This window comes from Polypterus senegalus, chromosome 12, assembly GCF_016835505.1.
Source record: "Polypterus senegalus isolate Bchr_013 chromosome 12, ASM1683550v1, whole genome shotgun sequence".
Taxonomy (NCBI): domain Eukaryota; kingdom Metazoa; phylum Chordata; class Cladistia; order Polypteriformes; family Polypteridae; genus Polypterus; species Polypterus senegalus.
The window spans coordinates 97,137,216-97,158,845 of record NC_053165.1 but is presented as its reverse complement, the minus strand read 5'-3'; positions in this window follow the sequence as shown (position 1 = coordinate 97,158,845).

Genomic DNA, 21,630 nt, shown 5'->3' with positions numbered 1-21,630 from the left:
CATGCTGTAGCCTCGTACTTCATTCTTGTTCCAACTTGTTAACTTAGGGCTGTCTTGTCGGCCTTTGAGCGTCATGCTGTAGCCTCACACTTCCAGGTCAGACAGACTGACACACACACTTCCACACGTAGACATTTATATATAAGATGTGTTGGTCTGCTAGCTTTTAATCACCAACAAAGTCAAAGATTGAGAATCTGTATACTTTGATTCAGACGTAAGGCAAAAAGTTACAGAAACTACGAAGGAGGTATTGTCCAATGACAAACTTGAAGGTAAAAAGTCCATAATCTCACTAACCTGACAAACCAAATTGCTGAAGGAAAACTGGAACTAAAGCAAAGCAGGGAGGAAACTAAAACTACAGTTTTACCAAGATGTGACAGAGTAGGAGGGGAGAATAGAATGATTCACAGAGCAGTATAATACTAATACAGGTTCATGTAGTGTTATTAGACATTAACATAGACTACTGCAGCAACACAAAGTGTGTTCTTGCTTAGTTTTATAAGTAAACATTCATAAAATGTTTTTTGGAATTTATTCTGTTTGAAACATCAAATGCACCCTTGGAGTCAAAGATAGTTTATGAACATTATGGCATTATGGCACCTGTCCCACTGGCTTTAGTTAAAATAAATAATGATTACAATACATTTTAGTTACTTTAATAATGTGGGTTGTGTACATAATATAAAGAATTCTGAATAATTTTTTAATGTCTTCAAGTTTATTATCAAGTGCTGACAGTAAGAATCTAAGAGTATGTCAGATTAAACAATAAACCCAACAACAGACAATGAATGCAGCACCAAACAGTAAATAAAACATCAGACAATATACAACTGCAAACAATATGTTCAAACAGAATATTCAAAAGGTACACTGATGCTTCCTTAAAGACCTCAGGGCAGAGCTGTGGAAGTGAGCAGCAAAGTCATTTAAATGGCAGTTCTGAGTATAGATATTATGTTAATAAGCATCAACATAGTATCACTATGACCTGGAGGGAACGGGTGACTGTCCCTGAGTCTAGCAAATTGTACACTAATTTTCTTGTACAGTCTGCCAGAAAAAAAATTTAAAAGAGATATATGCATGATGAACTGATTTTTTCTTAATATGGTCTGCCTGTGAAAAACAGTATGTGATAATGTACTTATATATATATACTAGCCAACCCACGGCGTAGCATACGCCGCATAATTATGTATTGATGGGTAAACACTTCCTGAAAGACACAGTTGTCCAAATGGGGTTGGTTTTGAGGATACGACTGTAGGTAAATGAAAAGATGTAACTCTGGAGAGGGTGACATACAATACAACGTTATACACGCTGCATACAGCGATTCACATTCGCGACAAACTGTTTTAGACACCGCATACAGCGATTCACATCCGCGACAAATATGATTCTTCTTAGATGGTGCTGTCACGTCCACCCACGTTCTCAAAGCATACACACTGCCTGGTCATGTGCCCGCTCGCAAGAGCAACCAACAGAGACCTGCCCACCAACTCTAAGACCATGGGACATCCCTCGCAAACTGTTCTACACACTGCATACAGCGATTTACATCTGCAACATGATTTTCCCTAGATGGTCCTGTCGCGTCCACCCTCGCACTCGAAGCATACATACTGCCTGGTCATGTGCCTAATCGCAAGATCAAATGACAGAGACCCGCCCACCAACTATAAGACCATGGGAAACCCCTCGGAAACTGTTTTTCACGCAGCATATAGTGATTCACATCCATGACAAACAAACTGTTTTAGACGCCGCATACAGCGATTTACATCCGTGACAAACATGCCTGTTCTTAGATAGTCTTGCCGTGTCCACCCTCGTTCTCGAAGCATACACACCGCCTGGTCAGGTGCCCGCCCGCAAGATAAACTCACGGAGACCCGCCCACCAGCTGCCTATGTGTGTGCCTCTGTCTGTCTCTGGTGCGGCTTTCTCTCGTGCTGCCTCTGTGTGAACCGGTCAGGCACAGAGAAAGTCAACTGCTGACTGCTGCATTGGTGAAGCAGGTGAGACGGTAATGAAACAGAGGCACAGGGCTTATTGGTTTTTAAAGACTGCTTACTTCATTGTGTTGTAACCTCAGTTTTAAAGGATTGTTTTAAGGATCCCATGGGATACCCCTCGAAACTGTTTTACACGCTGCATATAGCGATTCACTTCCGCGAGAAACATGCCTCTATGAACAGTCAATGTCAAGGTGGTTCTGCGAGTTGTCGTCGTATCCAATGGTCTTAGAGTTGGTGGGCGTGGCTCCTTCCTGTGTGCTCCATGGGCGTCTTACTTGTTGACGGCTTAGTGAATCCATGCCCCTTCTGGGGTGCTTTCCATGTGTGTCTTGCCTTTCCATGTGTGTCTTGCCTTAGTGAATTATATATATATAGATATATATGGTTGAAATAGTTTTACTGTCAAATAATGCAGAGTACATGACACGTGTTTCTCTCTAATTCTGGGCTCATCAGGCGTACACGAACCTCGGACGTCAGCGCTAGAGGTGAAGCTTCTAACGTTGTGCCACGGCGAGTGGTTCGTTCATTTGACAGCATGTAGATCGGGGTAATTACATTCATGGCATTCATAGTCTGAATCACAATCTGATTATATATGGGTGGTTACCTATCAGGTAACGCTTGTGGTTGGTCAGCAAGTTGGCTACCATCCGCCACGGTGCCCTCTTTCAGTTGCGAGAAGCAGATCATAGAATGGTTGACAAGCGTTACCTAGTAGGTAACCACCCATACAATTAGATTGTGATTCAGACTACAAATGCTATAAATGTAATTACCCCGATCTACATGCTGTCAAATGAACAAACCACACGCTGTGGCACCCTCTAACGCTGACGCCCGAGGTTCGATTTCCCAAGAGGGGGGTACAGTGAGTGTGTACACCTGATGAGCCCAGAATTAGGGCAAAACATGTGTCGCGTACTCTTTGCATTATTTGACAATAAAGCTATTTCAACCATTCTATGATCTGCTTCTCCCAACTGAAAGAGGGCACCGTGGCGGATGTTAGCCGACTTGCTGACCGGCCACAAGCGTTACCTGGTAGGTAACCACCCATACAATCAGATTATGATTCAGACTATGAATGCCATGTATACTAGCAAAATACCTGTGCTTCGTAGTGGAGAAGTAAAGAAGTTATGAAAAAGAAAAGATTTTAAAAATAACGTAACATGATTGTCAATGTAATTGTTTTGTGACTGTTATGTTGTTGCTGTCATCAAGGATTTGATTATCATTATTTCTTTCAATCAAGTTTGTATTTGGAGGATGTGTTGTGTTCAAGTTATATTCCGTGTTTGTCAACAGATAACAGGTTTCATTCATTGAAGTGTTCACTACCCAAATCGGTACTCGTTAATCTAAGACGTTTAACAGGCATTCCCAGTATTAAGTTGTGTATTTGCCTGCGAATATTTAGCGGCAGCGTGTCTATGAACTTAATTTAAACTTAAGCTTTACACCTTGCTTTTCTATTGATATGTCTACAAAGGTTTGTTCAGCTTCAGAGGGTTGTTCCTTTCTTACTGCATCAATAAACAGTTCGTCTTCCTCTTTATCTGAGACATCACACACGGCTTTTACCTTTCACAGTCCTGCAAACTTTAGCGAAGTGGTTCAATTTACCACCTTTTTTACACTGTCTTCCTTTAGCTGGACATTGACTTTTTCCACCGTGTGCTTTGTTTCCGCAGTACCTGCACTTATGAATATGCTTGTATGTGTCACACGCTTCATATTCTTTTGCTTTTGCTTGTGTCTTAGGCATGACAAACGCCAGTGGCAGCGTGTCTATGAACTTAATTTAAAGTTCAGCTTTACACCTTGCTTTCCTATTTGTTTGCATAAGCACAATCCTTCACCAGCAATTTTAACTCTGTTACAAAGTGATCAAAAGTCTCGTTTATACCCTGCATCCTCTCAGTAAACTTGTATCTCGCGAATATCGTATTCGTCTTAGGCATGACAAATGCCAGCGGCAGCATGTCTATGAACTTAATTTAAACTTAAGGTTTACACCGTGCTTTGTTTCCGCAGTAGCTGCACTTATAAATATGCTTGTATGCATCACTCAATTCATATTCTTTTGCTGCCTTCTGAACTGTGTAATGCTGATGGATGGCCTTATATGGGCAGGCACTCAATTACGTGGGAGGCGTGACGATGAGGGACACAACTCCGCCTCACACGCCGACCAAGCTGCAGGCTATGGCCGTATGTATGTACGTAAGTAGGTTCCAGTTATGACCGTTATGCATTGAATTTCGAAATGAAACCTGCCTAACTTTTGTAAGTAAGACTGCCAAATTTAAGCCTTCTACCTACACGGGAAGTTGGAGAATTAGTGATGAGTCAGTGAGGTCTTTGCCTTTTATCAGTATATATATATAAAAGCTTATACAGTGAGGAAGTAATCCACTGTGAAAAAGTTGAAGTTGGTGAACACAGATGAAGTCATCTGTGCTTTTTAGATGTCTGAGGAAATAAAGGCATTGTTAAGCTTTTGAGATGACTTTTAAAATGTCTTTTTCATTAGTCTTGTAATAAGGTAAAAGGTACTTCCAAGGAAACATTATCGTTAGGATATTTCTACCTGTTCTTTTTAATTCCTCTTTGCATATTCGGTTTTGTCGCTTCTGTCTCTCTTGCCCTTTCTCTATATGTAGATTTTTGCCTGACCCTTGGAAAAGGCTTTTTTAGCCCTCTCTGTACTTTCGTCTTCTGGTAAGGCAGTGGTTCAAAGTGCCCCTAAGACCTGCCAGGTAGTCCAAATTTCAGTTGTTGAGGGGTACATTAAATTCTAAATCTGTCAAATTTTGCTAAGTGTTATATTCTGAGCTAAACTGTACTTTGGCACAGTAATATTATTCTAATTCAGATATGCCAGAATGATACGAATGATGAACATGACATCTTCTGTGGACCTTTCGTGTCAATATGCAGCATGGAGGTGATCCAAACTTTCAGGAATATTGTGTCTAATGTGCCTGAGCAATCAGTCTCAAAAAATGTATTACAATGGAAGTAAATGTCACTAGTTGATATATGGAATTCATTAATACAATTGACTTTGTTTTTTTTTTGGTACTGGGTTAATAGTTCTTTGAGCCAGATGGTAGCTGTAGATTTAACAACTTAAATGCCTGAAAAACGTTGGTTAACTAGTCACTAAAGGTTTTTTTAAAACACAACCTAAAATCCCTTTCTATTCATTAACTTAAGCAGAAGACTCAGTTGCACAGTGAAGCAGAGCTTGCTGGAGTTGGGGTTTTTATTTGAAATCAAAGTGGTGTCACACACATGCAATTAGGAGGAAGCAGAGTGGACCAAGTGGAGGTAATTATCTGCCAGGCCAGGGGGAGGCTAGGTGCGCTAAACCTTCTTCTGTTGTTTCTGCAGGCCAATTATGGGAATACCTACCTATTTGACTTAACAAAAACGTCACTTCTGGTGCCAAGAATGATGTCACCTCCGGTTATGGCCTCAGATGACATCACTTCCGGTATCACCCTTTAAAGCCACCATCTTTTCCACCACTAATTCAGTTCAGTCTGGAACTTTACCCAAAAACCCTTTTGCAGCCAGGGACAATATATGGGTAGCTGCCCCAAACCTTTCCAGTGGGTTGAGACTCATTCTTTTACAGTGGGCATAGAAATCATTTAGGTGATCAGGAAAAGAAATTGTAGATATAACTCAATTAGGCTTTTACGTGTAATAGCTAAACATCCATGTGCCCTGCCACATCCTAAGTGTATAAGAGGTGCTGTTATATTCAGTTTTATAGTTTATCCCAATACTAGCATTTGCTTTTCTTAATTTTTTTGCACTTCTTGAATGTTTTCACATTGTTGATATAGAATGTGTTATTGCCTGTACAAGAGAGAGGATTAGGGGGACCTGTGCAAATTAGCATATTTGCAGGATTTTATCAAACCATTGTCTAAGGGTAAAGGTCTCGGTCAGAAGACTCAATACGACAGATTGGTAAATTCCAAAAATATACATTTTTTATTCAAGAAGACAGTTTGTTACAGTAAAGTAAGTAAGATAACACCATATAGAAAAGTGCAATAAAATGGCTAAACAAAAAAAATAACACTTGCATATAATAAGAATAAAAAATACACTAGCATAAATAAACAGAAAAATATATTAGCATTAACTTGAGCGCAGAAATCAAGGCAAGTCAAGCATGCCAAGCAAATGATTAAATAAAGGCACATGCCATATTTTTTTTAATTAAAGCTTAGCTTCAGCCATCAAATGTAAAATAACTTGAAAACCAAGGAAGGGGAAATGATAAGAGAATGACCAAAAATGTAAGAAGAAAACATCTGCTCGTCCTTGGCCAATAAAAAATAAGCAAAACAGAAACTAAAGATGGATAATAGACAGTAAAATACCGGAGGCCAGCTGCAGGGTGAAGTCAAGAGATAATAAAGATTCCCATGAGAACTTGAGGTATTGGCAGGACAGGTTCAGAAGGGTGTCAGAGAAAAACAGCAAATGAGCTAATCTGAGCGAGGTCGGAATGATAAGAAATTACTATATAAGTTTTGAGTTCTGACCTGTTCGGTGCTCAATCTGATTTGGCCGAATTGGGTTGAGTTCGTGTTATTGTTTTATTGCAATAAAGCTATAAACTCTGTTTGCCTATCCTGAGTCGTAATGGCCTTCATTTCAGGTAAAAAGCCTTGTGGTGACAAGTTTTCGCCATGATAGATAAATAGACAGATAGATAGATACTTTCTTAATCCCAAGGGGAAATTCACATACTCGAGCAGCAGCATACTGATAAAAAAATTTATTAAATTAAAGAGTGATAAAAATGCAGGTAAAACAGACAATAACTTTGTATAATGTTAACGTTTACCCCCCTGGTGGAACTGAAGAGTCGCATAGTGTGGGGTCTCCTCAGTCTGTCAGTGGAGCAGGACGGTGACAGCAGTCTGTCTCTGAAGTTGCTCCTCTGTCTGGAGATGATCCTGTTCAGTGGATGCAGTGGATTCTCCATTATTGACAGGAGCCTGCTCAGCACCTGTTGCTCTGCCACGGATGTCAAACTGTCCAGCTCCATGCCTACAATAGAGCCTGCCTTCCTCACCAGTTTTTCCAGGTGTGAGGCGTCCTTCTTCTTTATGCTGCCTCCCCAGCAAACCACCACGTAGAAGAGGGCGCCACAACCGTCTAATAGAACATCAGCAGCATCTTACTGCAGATGTTGAAGGATGCCAGTCTTCTAAGAAAGTATAGTTGGCTATATAGACTCCCTAATCTGTAGACTCTACAGTTGATTCCTGTCATTATTCAGGTTTTATGTGTATTTTCTTTAAGCAGACCCAAACATGCTTTACCTTTCCAGCACATTTAAAAGATAAAGTTCTCTTTGGAAATATCTTTATTTTTTGAAGCATCCTGGAATCCTTTACATTGGTAGAGTGGCATCAGGTTAGTATAGGTTGTGCTCTATATTATTCATTATTCTCCCTTCTCTTTTTTAAATTTGGTGACCTGTTTAGTGACTATTGCAACATTAGTTTACTGCTGCTAACCCTTTTTGCTTCATTTTTTGGAAATATATTATAGTTGTGTATTTTGTATTTTAATGAATAAATCAACTTATATGAATTCCATTTTTCTGCATGATTAGACGTTTTCCACAATTTCCATGAGTTAATGCCAGTGAAACTCACCCGGGATAAGTCGGTTTTTCAAACACAGCCGTCTAGTAGATTAGTCTAGCTGGATCTAATCATCCGAGATGACTGTGCCCGCGCTTATTGAAGAGCCCATATAATATATTGAGTCTAGAAAACATAATCAGCACGTCTTTGATAGGCTGCAACAAAATGACAAAAGACCGAGCGCATTTTTTTTTTCTTTCTTCACACAAGCGGAGCAGAACCTTTTATTCGAAAGATATGAAGAATTTCAAGATTTAATATGCACAAGGGGTAACACTGCAAAAGCAGCCCAAACCAAAAAAGACGGCTGGCAAAAAGTGGCCGACAAATTAAACGCTAAGTAGTGTGCATTGTACTTACTGAATGCAGCGTTTCATTTCCTATGTGTCAGATTAATTATTATTTAATATGTCATAATTCCAGATGAAATGTGAGCACAAGAAGAACATGGGAACAGGTTAAAGTGAAGTACAAGAATATACTTCAAACAGGTAAATATTAGTATATAACTATTTAAAGAATTGTTGACATAAAAAATCATATATAATATAAAAACATGAATTTTAAAGCTAATAAGAAGGCAGACAAGCAAAAAACAGGTGGCGGTCCACGCAGTCCAGACCTAAACCCTGCAGAATATCATTATTACAACTTCCCTGAAGAAGGGGCCTGAGTTGCCTCGAAAGCTTTCATATTGTAATCTTTTTAGTCAGCCAATAAAAGGTGTCATTTTGCTTGGCTTTTCTCTACATTCATAATGGCTAACACGATACAACACCCTAGTACATCAGGAGGAGAGGTAAATTTTCTAAATAATGTTTGATCAAACTCCACTCTGATCAGTCCCATGTGCCCCAATCACATTTGGAAGCTGGTTGTGAGATTCTTTATGGAACTGTGGGTGTTTTTGCCTGGGTATTACCTACCTGCAATGGCATGAAATGCTTCTTTTATTGTCTGCACATGCAGGTGTCCAGGAAACACTATGAAAACCCGAAGGAAATATTTCAGAGCCAAACAGACTTTACGAATTGCCTGGCAAACTGCACTTTTAGACAGATTTTCCGCATCGCCTACAGTATATAAAAAAAGTGCAGCTTGCAAAAAACCTCAAAGCAATGCATATCGTCTGTGTGGTTGTGAGAGCCCGACTTCAGCCTAGTTTGACTTCGAATATAAGCTGCTAATAACACTTTGAGGTACAATATTTCCCTCCGGCTAAAGCGGTATCTTTCGAAAAGAATTTTCTCCGGGAGCAATAAAGGATCTTGCCCAAAACCCTGTCTATATGAAATTCTCTTCTTATAATTTGCGCACTGATATCAATTGGTCGCTTATTCATGAACAGGAAGCCATGACTGAATGAATTCCATGCACGGACACTGATTAAGTGTGTGAGCTAATCCTTGTTTACATATAACAGACCTGCTCTGAGCAGGTTTGAGATTTTGGATGTGCTGCTATGACAACACATCCAGCAAGAGTTTTGAAAAACCGACAGATCCAGGATCAGGCCAAATCGTCAACAATTACCTCCGGCTAAACGAGTGATCCACATACAAAAAATACTTCCCTGTCTTTCACCTCTATTTCTTGAACACACCGGGCATATTTCTGCATTTGTGTTTTGGCTGCCCTTCTGTGTTTATTATTTTTCTGATTTTTTATCTGTTTTTTTCTATTAAAACAGTCCCTTACTTATCCACATTTTTCTAGTTGTACCTCTTTCTTCATTTCATTTATTTGTTATCCAGAAGAGGCGATTTGCATTAGGAAAATTTACAGCAAAAGTTTTCCTTACCTTCTATTGGAAGGAATTCCTTTCTCTTTCTGTTAGGAATTTTTTTTTTCTTTTTAATTTGACACTTTTGGAAGTCTCTGTGATGAAAATCAATGGGGCACCAGGCCTTTACTTTGATAAATGATCAGATATGATGTAGCTAGTCTGGTTAAGGAAGCCACAGCTCTAATCCTTAACTTTTCGTCTTCTTAATGATGTTAATGCTGAACTGTTCCTTCAGTTGCTGGTCCACATAGGCTCCTTTGCTTTCTTCTTCTTTCTTACTTGTTTTCAATTTTAAATGTAGCAGGGTTGATATATTGGGTTATGTTAAGAGGTGGGGGATAGTGATATGGTAGGTTTCATGCATATGATTATTATTTTAGTATTTGTTAAACTGTTTTTCTTAATAATGTTGGTTCTTGTTTTTCATAAAAACTTTGATCCAAAAAAAAAAATACAAGCAACCAAAAGCATGATGTTCATCAGAAAGGAGAGAAAAAAATGTTCTAATTAAATTGACCTTTTCTAAATAAATCAAATATAATAAATTGCCTTATTACAGTATAAGTTTTTGCTTATCTAAATGACTGCATACAGTTCAATGTGTGCCACCATCTTAAATAGTTGTTATGACTTCAAAAGAAATGCAACATCAGTGCATTGCCTAACAACAATCATTATAGTTAACAACAATTTGGACAAAACCATACAAATAACTGCCACAAAATGGCAAAGTAAAATGTAAACACAAAATGACCTTCGAAAAATAGTAAAAAGGTAAAATCATAACATATTAAATAAGAGAAATGGCAAAATGATGTGAGACTGCAAATTCATAACACAATTCCCTTTGGTCTCAACCTAACTTTGAAAACAACATATACTAAAGGAAAGAAATTAATAATATTACAAATAGGGACAAACATGTTGAAGCAATTAGCAAACAAAAATTAAACAGAGAAAATAAAACAAGACAAAAATCCCCCAGTGTGACCCTGACAGAATGCTCTCCTTATTAGCAAGATTTGATAATAAAAGTAATTTCTGTTTTAAATGGCATCCCCAGAGTGAAGTCTGCTTCTTCCTCAGATATTTTAAACAAAGCAGCTCCTCTACATCCTATCATTGACATCACAGAGTAAGATTCAGTAACGTTTGAGATTTCATAACCTAAACACACTGAATTCAATATTTGTTCCACTTCTATAGAACTGCACCATATGAACACAAATGATGGGAAATCAGGGACCAGTCCAAAAAAGTATTGTGGGCTAAGATTAGGATACAAACAATAAATACATTTAGAATGACTATGTTGGTGACCACAGTTGTGAAAAGAGTTTGACTTGTTGATAAGTATATTAAGGGCTGATTATTTTATGTTTGTATATATGTAAAGAATTGCACAATACAATACATACTGTATATATGCTTTTGAAGCTTTACTTACTGTATGTGACCTCCCACATTTTATAATTTATGTTTCAACAGGCATCCTTAACTGAAACAGCTGGCATCAAATACAATATATTCCTTCACTTTTTATTTACATAAGTAGGGAAGCAGAGATATGCTCATGATTTATATAGTAAGTATTGTACTATTATTGTGGGAAATTTTGTAAAATGTTATCTTCATATTGATTGCATTATATTCTCATTGTGAAAAATTAAATCTTCAAACGTACATTATATACTTTCAACTTTTTTTATTGGAACTAAAGAGGCAATGTGACAAACTATAATAATATACTAATGTGTAGTAATGCTGTAAGTAGAAAATGCACCTTTACTTTTGATTACTTTTTGGCTTTCAAAGCAGTAGTTATTATATTTCTCAAAGACAGTTATTGTTAGCTTAATATGAGTTAAAAACTAGATACATAATTTAAAAGCTTCAAAGTCACATTATTATGCAATTTGACACATAATGGTATATCCTTTATGTGTAATCTATATAATCTGGTGAGAGTCTGAAAATTCAATGGCAAAACTAACCATAGAAAATGTTATATTTTGCATTAATTATTTATGAAATAGAAAAATTATTTCTATAAAATTAGAAAATGAATACAGGAATTAAAGATTTGCTAGAAATCTATCACAGTCGTAGTGGAGAGTTTGATATCACTGTGTTCTAAAAGCTATACTTTCTGCAGAGGCAGTGATGAGAACTTATAATGTAATAACTTAATTGTAAAATCTCTGTTAAGGGAGAGTATATGTAGTAGTAAACACATTTGCAGAAATTTCTATTAGTCAGTGCTAAATGAAGGGAACCTTGGACCATAGAATGATGAAATGACATTGTTGTCCTATAGCAAACCTTTTGTAAAACTTGAATTGTATTTTTAATATACAACTATACTGCAATAAGAAAAATGTCAGAGTGAACGTGTCAATTCATGTAATACTATTATTTTAACATATACAGAATTTTGAAATTAAAATATGTTGATTCACTTAAAATACACAAAAAAGCAAATATATAATTCCTTTTATAAATCAAGGTAATTTCTTGTGTCTAATAAGAAATAGATTGAATTCATTTAGAGTACATTAGACAATAGTGAGACATGAGACTGTAAGAACAAAGCATAGTGAATGTGTTACTTCTGACTACTAAAAATGCTGATAAATATATTGATTTCAAGGTGAAATTGATAGTATTAAATATTCAATTCACATATAAGGTGATTGGGCAGTGTTGTTAAGAGCAGGAATTCGATCCCATGGAGTTCATGGTTCTACCTGTATTGGTGGGACCTTGGTAAGTATAAATCCTTGATCACAGAAAGGCATACTCACATTCAGTCCTAGAGGATCAGTTTAATGGCATCAACTATGTAGGACAAAGTGGGCTTTGCTCATTCTGCTAAGCTTTAGTGGCATACCAGGGTCCTCATGTATAAGCGGTGCGTACGCACAAAAGATGTTAAATCTCATCAAGTTTTTGTATATATTGTGATATTGTGCTGTGAGGCACCTGCACCAGCTGCTGTGCCTGTGACACCCTATTTGAGCAGATGATGACTTAAATATTTTGGTTTACTTTTAGTAACACTGAAATGAAATAATTATTAATGAGTTAAGAACATGGAAAGAAAAAATACAATAACGTGTGGAAATAAATAAATAACAGGCAGAGCTATATAGTGCCTATATTAAATATTAACCTCTTGGAAATGTTCACCTTTTATTGTTATACAACGCTGACTCACAATGGATTTAATTTGTCGTATGACATACTCATTAAATGTTAAAGTGAAAACAGATCTCTACATAGTGGTCTAAATTAATTACAAATATAACGCACAGAATGATTTTTTGTATTCACTCTCTTTAATATGACACACCTAAATCATCATTGGAGCAGATAATTAGTTTTAAAAGTCACATAATTAGTTCAATGGAGATCAAGTGTTTATACTCAAGGGGTTTCAATTGATTGTAGCATAAACAACAACAGTTATTCATATAGCACAAACAATGTAGCTTTACAAGATGTCAAAGAGAACGTTACGATAAAAGAAGAATAAACAAGATTAGGTAATATTAATAAAAGATAAGTAACAAATGAAAAAACAAACAAGTCTATTTAATTTTAAAAAACATATATACAGTCATATGAAAAAGTTTGGGAACCTCTCTCAGCCTGCATAATAATTTACTCTACTTTCAACAAAAAAGATAACAGTGGTATGTCTTTTATTTCCTAGGAACATCTGAGTACTGAGGTGTTTTCCAAACAAAGATTTTTAGTGAAGCAGTATTTAGTTGTATGAAATTGAGTAAAATGTGAAAAACTGGCTGTGCAAAAATGTGGGTCCCCTTGTAATTTTGCTGATTTGAATGCATGTAACTGGCCAATGCTGATTACTGGCAACACCAAATTGGTTGGATTAGCTCGTTAAGCCTTGAACTTCATAGACAGGTGTGTCCAATCATGAGAAAAGGTATTTAAGGTGGTCAATTGCAAGTTGTGTTTCCCTTTGACGCTCCTCTGAAGAGTGACAGACATCATGGGACCCTCAAAGCAACACTCAAAAGATCTGAAAACAAAGATTGTTCAGTCTTATGGTTTAGGGGAAGGCTGGAAAAAGCTATCTCAGAGGTTTAAACTGTCAGTTTCAACTGTAAGGAATGGAATCAGGAAATGGAAGGCCACAGGCACAATTGCTGTTAAACCCACCCGGGTCTGGCAGGCCAAGAAAAACACAGGAGCGGCATATGAGCAGGATTGTGAGAATGGATACAGACAACCCACAGATCACCTCCAAAGACCTGCAAGAACATCTTGCTGCAGATGGTGTATCTGTACAATTTGCACAAACAACATCTGTATGGCAGGGTGATGAGAAAGAAGCCCTTTCTGCACTCACGCCACAAGCAGAGTTGCTTGTTGCATGCAAATGCTCATTTAGACAAGCCAGATTAATTTTGGAACAAAGTGCTTTGGACTGATGAGACAAAAATTCAGTTATCTGACCATAACAAAAAGTGCTTTGCATGGTGGAAGAACATCACCGCATTTCAAGAAAAACACCTGCTACCTACTGTCAATTGTGCTGGAGGTTCCATCATGCTGTGGGGCTGTGTGGCTTTTTCAGGGACTGGGGCCCTTGTTAAAGTCGAGGGTCGGATGAATTCAACCCAATATCAACAAATTCTTCAGGATAATGTTCAAGCATCATTCACAAAGTTGAAGTTACGCAGGGGTTGTATAGTCCAACAAGACAATGACCCAAAACACAGTTCGAAATCTACAAAGGCATTCATGCATAGAGACAGCCATGTTAATCTATGCAGAAACTGAAGCATATATATATTTCTGGTAAAAGTAGAATAAAGCAGAACAGAGAAGTATGGTCTGAGACTCGGGACTGCTGCCTGTTTCTTTTGTTTTTCACCATATTGCTGTGGCTACACCCTGTAGTAACAGTGGCTTGTACCTGGCCCAGGTTCCCCTAGACCGGTAACAAAAACTTGTGTGGAAGATAAACTGTACACTGTTTTTATCGTTTCATAAGTTTCTGTGGCCGTTTTGTTCAATTTTGCAAGAAAGTTGATGTTAATTTGCAGTTCGTTTTTTTTTTTTTTCTCACCTGACATTGTCGCGACAACTCGTGTAGCGATTGTTGTGCAGATACTGATTGGGCTATTCACAGGATATACCTAGCCGGTCGGCGGTTTGAGAGGGTGTGTAGGGGATATAGTTCTATGATTCACATTTGGTTGACCTCCATAGGGTTTTCCAGGAAAGCCTCAAGCCCAGTCTGGTTATTTTTGTGCCTCACCTTGTATAACCAGCTTGTTTCTGCCTTTGTTACTTACATAACATATGAATTGTGGAGTTGAAAAGTGTGTTTCCATAAAAAACTAGTTATGCTCTCTCATTACCAATTGTTCAGTTATGAAATTTGATCCTATACTGTTTTCCCGTATTAATTTTTTACTTTGCAATGTTTTCAAAACGAAAGCCTTTAATTCTGTTTTAGTATAAGTCCCTACCACAGGCAATATTTGACAGGAACACCTTAACAGTTGACAACTTCTCACAATGCACTAGCAACTGCTTTTGTACTTAAAAGTGTAATCACAGTTTTTTGTAACGGACAATATTGTAGAACTCCAAATATCTTATGTAACTTATGCATAATGTTTGTATGAGTAAATTAGTGTAATTTTGACAAATATTTCCTGCCATGCCTATAGGTTGAATTTCAAAAAGAATATCTGGGGAATAATGGAAAATTTTGCCCAAAGCAAAATCATTTCTGAATCTTTATCCTTACAACATCTATGACTGACAGAGGAAACAGCATTATTAAAGAACTGGAGACCAAAAGGTGCATGAAAGAAAGTTCATAAACAAGAAGTTGATGCCAGGCAATCTGCATTTAAAAAAGAAATTGCCAGAATAGTAAATACTTTGCTATAGGAACTGTATAAATAGCTTGGAATAATGAGAGGCATAGTGGTACATAAAACAATTCTTAATCATATTAATATCCATTTGCAACACAATTTGAGTGATAATAGTGAAAATACTAGCGACATCATTTGATTCAGACAGAAAATTACAACAAACTTCTCAAAAAGATCAAAAATTATAATAATTTGGCCAACACTGTAGTACTACTGACTGACAGCACCAAGCAGCTTGATTTCTGGCCCACAGACTTCCTGTGCCAGCTTTACTCCCACATCCCAAAACTATATGTGTTGGTTATTGAACCTGATTAACTTGTGATAGGCTTCTGTCCCCTATGACCATAAGCTTGGTTTCAACAGTTTTAAACAAAGAAGGCTTGATATGTAGATATGTTACCTTTACTTAAACCATCATCATCATTTGTGCCATCTTGTTTGTGAAAGTTGGACTTTATGGTTCTTTCTTGCTGACTTTTAATAGCAAGTACTTCATATTTGTTGATACTAGATGTCACACATGTGCGTCAGTGGATCACTCTCCAGGCTCATCAGAGGTATGTACTACCACACCAGTCTGAAAGTAGGTGCTACCACTTAACCATGTCCTTTTCGCTTCCCCTCATAGCACTGAGATGTCTCCCAGTGAGTATTTTTTCCCCACCTATAAATCACAAGGCTGCTGAAAGGAGATGAAAATCTGTAACAAGAGCACACCGCAGGATGGAACTCTTATCTGGTAACTGACAAAAAAAAATCCCGGTGGCTCCTTTTGATTTCAAAGTGATTTTTTGTTCTGTTTTGCACCACAAAACACCTATTGTTTTGTTCATTTGATTTAAGTGGGAACAATTGGGTTGGCGCACCCACATTTCTTCCTCTGACTTTTTGTTTCTCACTCGACCACATAGTAAATTACTAGACGTTCCTCTACTTTGTTCATCAAAACGTCATTTTGTTAGACTTTTTATTTTTTCCTTCATTTTCATTATGAAAGGGTTATGGTCTGATCCTACATCAGCTTCTGGGTATGTGTGAGCTTGTATTACAAAGTTCTGAAACCTTTTATTTATCACTACTTCGCTAAGAAATTAGTAATTTTATTTAGTTACTGTGACACTAGTAGGGGGCGTGCCAGCCACCCAGCACAGACAGATGCAGCAGGCACACTTATAAAAGCACAGGTGAATTTCGTTTCACTTCACTTGTGGGCATCGCATTCCTCATTCTCATAAGTACAACACAATCTTAAGTACAAGCCCAAAATGCCTGAACACAATACGTTCTCTTCTTCTTTTCTCTCAGTCTTTTTCTCCTTCACTCCTCCTTGGCAAGCTTGGTCTCCCTCCTCCTGACTCTGGTTCCTGTGTAGTGTCTGCTGGCTCCTTTTTATACGTTACCTGGAAGTACTCCAGGAGCTTGATGACCTATTTCTGGCAGCATTTCCGGGTGCCGTGGAAGAACTGCTCATACGGGCTCAGGAGCAGCTGCAGCACCCCTGGTGGCGCCCCTGGATCCCAACAAGGCTATATCCATCTCCAACTTGCATGAAGTCCTGTGGGAGTCCGAGATACCATTGCAATCCGGGGTGCTGCCATCTAGCATTCCAGGGAAGGTACTATCCTGACCAGGTTTGCTCCTTTAGTCCTTCCAGCGAAGAGGCATCCCGGCCAGCCGTCCATGACATTATACTATCTCATATTTCCACATGCTCCTGTGCAAAAATTCTTGCAACATTCTAGTATATATTTTTATTTCTGCTAAACTTGTTCTTATAGAAGCAAACATAATTTAAAATAACAAAGTTAATTCTGTAGTATTTTACATGAAGAGACGAAAGAGATTGGAGAAGAAAAAGGAAAATTGAGCTATTACTTTGAATTGTAATGTTTCTATGGTAAAGGTATCTGCTTGGATTATTCATCAGACAGTTTTGACAGTTGATAGTCTATTTACGTTATTACCTTCTAGAAGCATAAATTAAACAAAACAACTTTGCTTTAATTTTAAAGATGAAAACAACTCAGACCTGCAAATACATTAATCCACTTAGTAAAGTTTACAGAAACACATCAGAATTAACTTTATTCCTACAAGATGTGACAGTTTTATTTGTGTAGCCTAAAACATAAAAAGAATACACAGTAAACAAACATCATTAAATTAAATAACCGTTCTCACTGAAAAAGGCCATCATTTTAAATAAGGGTTGTGATTAGCAAAAGAAAATGAAAGGCTTTTAAGGACCATATCCAAAGTATTTTAGACAAACCCCAACTCACAATGAAGAATGGATTTTACAGTTCAAAGGTACACTAGTTCAAAGCCTTAAAAACCAAGAAAACATTCACTAAATGGAGACAACACTGAAGAAAGAATAAAAGTAAAACTTAAGGCTCACAAAGTTTATCCAGAGTGATGGATATTAAATGCACATGGAAAAAAGCATGTCTGCACAGCTGACAAATGTTTGGAATATAAAAGAGTTGGGAATTAGCTTAGTTCTGCTTTTGGAAGGAACTAAACAATTAAGGAAGGAAAATACATGCAAAACCTACATTTAAAAAAAACAGATATTTTTTTTTTATATAACCAAGACTACAGTAATATACTTTAAGTGGAATGACAACCCCAATAAGTTAACTGAGGTTCAAATACTTGCCTGTACATCCTTTTTATACCTTTTTACATTCCTGCAGGGCAGTGTTCTACACAGGTCATTAAATGGCATTCACTTCAGCACTGATTATTTGAATTAACATATTTTTATAATGCTGTGCCTTCTCTCTCTGACACACTAACACTTAGTTCAGTCCTTTCAGCCAACTAATTATTTAGCAGAACTGTGTCAAGAAATGCTACTGAGACTCCTTTTATATGAACAACAAAATTCAAAAAGTCTTCTTCAGGCAGTCCCGTGGAGTGTGGGCTCTAACCTGGGTCAAATGGGCACAAGCTCGATTTTGTTCCAGGGTTGATTGGGGTGCTTGGCTGATCATGCATACATGAGCAAATATGAGTGGAACTGTCAGGTGCCTCATTCACGCCTCAGAGGTAGCAGTGTATCACACCTGCACCCAATCAGGCCAGATAAAAGGAGCCTGCACGGCAAAAAGGAAAAGAAAACAGACAATGTTATACATTGCACTATTTGCACTTTCTGTTTGGTTTTAATAAAAGCACTGACACTTCTTGCACTAACCCCTTGCTGAATGTGTGTGTCCTCATTTATGCGGCTCATCTTGGTACATGACTATCAACGGTTTTGGGTTCAAGAGACTCCTGAAAGCAATGGGGGACTGCGGAGTGAGTAACGGAGGAACAAAGAGCTGAAGAAGAGAGAGCAAGTGGGTTTGGTGCCAGACTGTTTTATGAACCCACCCACTCAATCATAAAGAGGACTTTTTAGAATTTTGAACTTTTAATGGACTATTGTTTATTGCTGATTTGATTGTCATTTTATTTTTTAATGTCTTTTAATGTCGGGGGTTTGTTTTAGTGCTTTCATTGTGTTAGTGCAGTGTGATAACCAACAGTTGCACTGGGTTGGGAGGAGTGTGAACCCTTCTCATGCAACTGCTGGCTTAAGGAGGGAGGTGTGTGATGAGAGATCTGTTGAAAAGTGACATTTTTAAATAATTAATTGCGTCCTGGGGAGTGAGAGCGCCAATTGGATCCAGGTGACTGCACTTCACTCTGAGGTTGATTGGGTGCTTGGCTGATCGCACATACATGTGAAAATGTGAGTATATCAGTCAGGTGCCTCATTCACACCTCCAAGGTAGCAACATTTCACACCTGTGCCCAATCAGGCCAAATAAAAGAAAAAGAAAAAAAAGAATGGAAAGAAACAGAATGGAAAAGAGTCACAGTGAGGAAAAGAAAGAATGGAAAGAAAGTGAATGGAAAAGAGTCAGAGGTTAAAGGAAGAGATATAATATGGTAATGCCTGGCAGGCGCTTTACCACAGACAGGCACGGGTTGACGTCCCAACCTGGATGGTGCAAGATTCATTACCTGGCTGGGAGGCTGCTGTACTAGATGGCTTTAAAGAAAGGCTGGTTGTTCCCTGTCTTTGCCAGGAGGTTGGTAGGTGGCGATAAACTCTGAGTGAATTTGCTGGCATCCCTGTAGGAATGGATCGAAGTCCCTAACCTGTCTGGGAGGTCAACGTAATGGAAGAAGAGTGGGAAATTATCTATTTCGACCAGTGTCTTCCCCGATAAACTAGAAGGCACCATGCCAGAGACAGGATTCCCACATGGGACAGCACTGATGGATTCTGTGGGGAGCTGCAAAGAGGAGCTGTTGGGATTAGTAATCCCTACTTTGTGTGGCTTCTGTTTGACCCAGAAGTACTTCCTACAGGCTGTGCCCTAGCACCAAAAGTACTCCCAGGTCATCGATAAAAGAAGCTGATTGACCTCATTCAGGTGAGTTGGAGCCAGGTGTAGAGGACGGATAAAGCTTGCCTGGGAGGTGTGGAGAAGAAATAAAGAAAGATATAGAGAAAGAATTGTATTGTACTTGTGCCACTACTAGAAGGAAGCCTTTGTAAGGTGTTTGTTTTATAAACCTTGCATGTGCACCTGCGACTTGTGTCTGTGTAGTTGTTTTTGGGGTTTGATCACCCCCTACTGGTCACAAGTGGCATAGTTGGTAGGATTTCCTGGTTGTCTGCTTGGCAAAGACCTGCATCCAATACATTTCTTGTGGTCAAAATACCTAGACACGGATCAAGCTAAACGTGATAGTCATAGCAATTGATCATAGGAAAGAAAATACCCAAGAAGAGAAACAAACTGTAATCAGTCACTCTTCAGCTAGTATCTGTCTGTGTTATCACCTCAGGGAGACAGAGAGAAGCTGGTCTTGACTGCAGGGGTTAGAAGATGCCCATCCTATATTGATGGACAGTTTCACCATAGACGGATATTTAGACATTCTAGAGGACACCGGGAGATGGAGTACTCGCCAAGGTATGTGACACAATGGGTTTAGAACAGCCAGTTAAGAGAAAACAAGGAGGTCTGTCTGCAAGATAGCCAGTACAGTCCTAAAGGCAAAAAGGACGCTTACATCAGAGGTGGCCCATTGGTTAAGACTTATCACACAAAGCCCCATAGGAAAAGCAAGATGACCACATTTCCCAAAGCACCTTTCTGGGGAAGCAGACACCACAGAAGATTTACATCTTCCCTCATTGTTAACAAACTAAGCAGGGAAACATGTCTAGAATCCTGCGCTAAAATGGTGCAGCTAGACTATACTGATCGTTGTAGCACCCACCCAGACTCCAAATCCCAGTATGTTTTGCAAAACTTGACCTAGCAAGCACATAAGGTATTCTAGCTGGCTAACTCCAAAGTATTACCTGGCCTGGAGGCTACAATACTGAATGGTCAATAAGAAAGAAAGGTTGTTCCCTACCTTTCTCAGGAGGATAGTAGGAGATGGAGTCCTTGCAGGGATGAAGTTCCTTACCTGGCTGGAAGGTCAATGTTTCCCCCTGTCCCTACATTACAATCTATTCAGACCAGTGTCTCCCCTGATATCCGAGAGGGTTCCATCCAGACACCCATTCACCCACCCACCCATGCTTGGACCTGCAGTCCTGTAGGGTTCCGGGGGGAACTGCTGGGATTAGTAATCCCTTCTTTGTGGGGCTTTCGTATGACCCAGAAGTGCTTCCAACAGGCTATGCCCTAGCACTGAAAATACTCCTGGATCCAAGATAAAAGAAGCTACTGGACCTCATTCAGGTGAGTTAGAGTTGGGTATGTAGGATGGATAAGGTTCACCTGGGAGGTGTGGAGGAGAAGAAATAAAGAAAGAGAGAGAGAGAAAAAAAAATGTATTGTGTTTGTGCCACTACTTAATGAAAGCCTTTGTAAGATACTTGTTCAATAAATCTTGTATTTGCACCTGGTACTTGTCTGTATGGTTGTGTCTCTGGGGTGCTGCAATGCCCACACAATATATAAATATATATTTATATTTATAGACCTTTTGTAAAATGGCAAATTTCATTCCTGGGGACAAATGCAGTTCTATCTGTAAAGTATCTTTAAACCCTTTCATGGACCAGCTTCAGAAAACAATGTTCTACACCAGATTATGTGTGTTGGCCACTTAAGTGAATCAGTAACACATAAGAGAGGGGAAAAAAGTCAAAATATTTGTTTGCT